The following is a 4,518-nucleotide window of genomic DNA, read 5'->3' as shown; positions in this document are numbered from 1 at the left end:
TAACAAGAACAAGAAAGATTCTTCCTCTAGCAGTAACAATGATCATGCTAAATCCAATATTGTTGCTTCTAGTAGTTCTCTTGATTCCACTAATGATTCTCTTAGCCAAGTTACACTTGAGCAATAAAATAGCTTATTGGAGGGAATTATAGAGAAAGGAGTGTACAAAAGCCTTGCCGGGAGTAAGCAATTCGAGGAAATTGTGCGCAAGCAAGGAATGCACCGGAAGAATCAAGGTGTTGGTTTTGAACGAAAGTTCAATGCCAATGGAGTTGAGTGGGAAGAAGATCAATACCCCAAGACAAAGTTTGTTCCTCAACAAGAGAAGTATGATACTTCTTTCAAGGGGACGCAAGCTCAAGATGATCTTCCACCACAAGACTACAAGCAAAAAGGCAAGGACAAGCTTCAAGAGGAAATTGATGCATTTGAAGAAGCTCCTAAGACCTTAGTCAAGTGGATTCCCAAGACTACTTCAAGTTCCACTTCATCAAGTACGACTACAACTCCAAGGATTCCCATCAAGACGGTGTGGATCCAAAAGAAGAAGAACTAGAGAGTTCTTGAGGGTGACTCCGCCAACATACTTCACTCTTATCATTTTGGCAAGAACAAGTGCAATCAACTTCCACATCTTGCACTAGTTCAAGGAGTCACAAACCCTCTTGTTGGTAAGACAAGGGACAAGGTAATCTAAAAGTTTTCATGGACATCATCTTGTGTGTGCATCACTCTATGTCTATGGATATCCTTATTTGTTCCTTGTGGGACTAACCCATGTAGGTATTGAAAGTGCAATTCACTCAAATGGATAGCTCCAAGTGATCTACATCAACATTGAGCATCCACATCTTCAACATCTACATGAAGTCATCATCGACAAAACCCGAGGTTAGTTCATCCCTCTAAGGGGGGATATCACATCTAGGGGAGCTTTACTCTAAGACTTGAGCTAAAGCAACTCTAAAGATGTGAACACAACAATGCTTTATGTAAAAGTGGTAACCCCACTTGAGCTTAAACGATGAGTATGACCTATGATCAAGTGTTCTCACTTGAATCCTAAGTCAATATACTCATATATAGATGACCTTGTCATCGCAAATTGCTTGATAGATGCTAGAATTGGTTGTGCATGCCTTGTCACATATTTCATTTGCCATCATATTGTGTGAGCATGCTGGTTGCATATTTTACTCATTCGAGGACATCCACTTGTTGTTTTGATTGTTTGGTTTTATTTCCTTTTGCCAAGTGGATGGACAAGAATGCCTAAGAACCTCCTCTAGCTATCTATGCTTTTCTCGTCTCAAACTCTATTCATGCTACATCACAAAATTTGATCAAGTCAGACTCGAACCACTCTGTGTGAGGAGCGCTCGGAGTCCCCAATTCGTCATAGACTTAAACTTCCAAAACCTCTATGATTCTCGGTCTGACCGATACCCTACTTTCGGTCCTACTGAGATCATTAAGTTGATCTAGGTTTTCGATCTCGGTGCAACCGATTTGAACCATTCGGTCACACCGAGTTGCAACAACTGTATACAGTTTTGCATCTCGGTGCCACCGAGTTGTTCCACTCGGTCACACCGACAGGGTCGGGCTATATATAGGCACGGGCAAAAATTTGGAAATTTCTCCGAACCCCTTCGCCCGCGCGATAGCCTGCTCTGCCAACTTGGTCTCCGGATCGTCTCCTCGCCGCCAGCCGCCTCCAGTCGCTGGTCTCCGTCGCCGTCAACGGAAATTCAACCCCGCCGTTGCCGCCGTAGCGAGTCTCCGCCGAACTAGGGTATGGACTCGATCTTTGTGCTATTCCCCAATCCAATTCTTAGCACATTGTGATCATCATGATTCTTGCCACGTTTGTTAAACTTCAATCCAGTCAATGAACTCGTAGATTAGGTTTAATTCGAAAATTTTAGGGTTAGGTTTCCGCCGAAACCATCTCGGACCCACCGAGTTGAAAAACTCGGTCCCACCGATTTGGCTTATGCCATTGCACAAGTGAGACTCGGTCTGACCGAGAATTACTTATCGGTGTGACCGATTTTGGAACTCTGTGAAACCCTAGCAGTCTCGGTGCCACCGAACTGTGACTCGGTCTGACCGAGTTCACTAGTTTAGGTGCCAAAACTGCTTCGGTATCACCGAGTTTAGAAATCGGTAGATCCGAGATGCTTTCAGTGGGAAACTAAAACTAAGTTTTTGAATTATTCTTTTGCAAAAATCTCTGCATTTTGTGATGCTCATCCACTCTATCTCATCTATAACCTATTCACAGGGTCAGCAGTCAGAGTTTACATCATGTCAGACCAAAGTGATAGCCAGAACTTGTCAGAGCAGCAAGTGCAGATGAGTGAGGGCACTAGTCCCTCAAGTTCCTCAGATGATGGCAGCAGAAGTACTCCTAGCAATCTGCCAAAAGCTGCCACAAGACAAAGGAAGAAGAGAACTTCAGATTCTGAGGATGAAGACTATGTGGCAGAAGAGGAAGCAACTTCCAAGAGAGTTGAGCCAGCACAGGGCATAAAACCAGGGATGAAGATCAAAAGGCCAGCAGGCAGGCAGCCTATGTCAAAGGCCAGAGCTTCAACTGAGAAGCCCACTCCCATTGAGCCAGTTGCTGCTGAAGGCAAGAAGAGGAAAGAAAGGGTGAAGAAAACTGTAGCCAGAGTGCTTGGCAAGGCTTCCATCATGGAAGATGAGGAGGAAGAAGAAGAGGTAGCTGCACCAGCACCTAAGGCACCCAAGCTGATGGGTGATGCCATAAGAACAGGGGCAGCTGCTTCCAAGGCCAAGCCAGCTCCAAAGCCAAAGCCAAAGAGGAGGCATCTGAATATTTCCTGAAAACCAAACAAGAGCAGCTTGGTTACTTGATTGCATCCACCCTGCGGATTGAGCAAGGACTAGCCACCCTAACTCAGAACCAGGCAAGCTTAGAGAGGATCATGGAACAAAAGTTCTATGACTTGGATGTCAAAGTGACAGAGATTCAGACTGCAGTGGAGCAGCTCTAGGATGACATGCAGGAGAGGAGAGGCAAGACTACAATTGATGCCTTTGCCAGAGTGCCACGAGGTCCGAGGTCGTCTGCAGTGCCAGTTGCTGACCCCAGAGCCACCACGTCTGCACCAGCTACAGCCTCAGTTCCACCAGCTCCAGCGTCCACTTCAGCCTCGACTTCGACCACGTCTACAGAAGGCTTCGTCCTTGGAGTGCTCCGGACTCCACCACCACCTGAAGATCAAGCCTGAGTGTCGACTTAGCACTATGCATTTTCTAGGAACTTTTTGGTAACTTGTTGCCAAAGGGGGAGAAAATGTATAGATCATAGGCTTCGAGAGAGAGTGTTGCTTTTAGTGTTGCTTTTATTCTCTCTTGTTTTATTTGGTGGTTTTTCGAACTTTGTTTGCTTTTGTGTGAGATACTATGTCGTTGCTCGTGAGACATTGATGATCATGTGTTTGATCATAAGCTACACTTAATGTTTGCTTAATATTATCATCTTATCTATCTTATGTGATCATTCACTATTCTTGGTGATGAGTGCATGTATTTCATTCTTATCATTTTAAGCGCTCCACCAAGATGTATGTGACATGGAAGAGTAATCCATGACTCTAACTCTTTGTGCATTTGCAGTCCAAAGCAAATTTTAAATATGCACAAAATTAGGGGGAGCTCTTACTTGTCACATACTTCTCAAAGCGACGATATATTTCATGCTTATTATCATTTGTCGAAGCTTTGATCTATATGTTGTCATCAATTACCAAAAAGGGGGAGATTGAAAGTGCAACTATCCCTAGGTGGTTTTGGTAATTCATAACAACATATAGCTCATTGAGCTAATGCTATTCCAAGATGACTATTTCAGGAAAGCTCAATGATTGGCATGGCATGGACGTGAAAGTGGAACCCTCAAAATGCTAAGGACAAAGGATTGGCTCAAGCTCAAAAGCTCAAGACTCTTCATTTTATATTTTAGTGATCCAAGATCACATTGAGTCTTTAGGAAAAGCCAATACTATCAAGGAGGGATGAGGTGTTGCTTAATGAGCCTCTTGCTTCATGTGCTTAGTGATATGCTCCAAAACCCTCAACTACTTTCCCATATCCACATATGACCTAAACCCTAAGCCAAACTCGGTCCTACCGATTCTTTCTATCCGGCGCCACCGAGTTTCACTTGTCATAAGCCACTGCCAAACCCTAGCAATTCAGTTCTACCGATAGGGATCTCGGTCTCACCGAGATGGGATTGCAAACTCTCTGTTTCCCTTTCGTAACTTTTCGGTCTCACCGAAAGAGCGAATCGGTCCCACCGAGATTGCAGTGTAAACTCTCCGTTTCCTTTTTGTAACTTTTCGGTCTCACCGAAAGAGCAAATCGGTCCCACCGAGTTTACCTGACCAACTCTCTGGTTAGCTTATTACCAAACTCGGTCTCACCGAGTTTGTGTAATCGGTCTCACCGAGATTACGTTATGCCCAAACCCTAACCATATCGGTC

Source organism: Triticum urartu, chromosome 5A (genome assembly GCF_056163025.1).
Source record: "Triticum urartu cultivar PI428250 chromosome 5A, HENAU_Tu73, whole genome shotgun sequence".
Taxonomy (NCBI): Eukaryota; Viridiplantae; Streptophyta; class Magnoliopsida; order Poales; family Poaceae; genus Triticum; species Triticum urartu.
The sequence above is the reverse complement of the archived record's forward strand: the minus strand, read 5'-3'. Positions refer to the sequence as shown.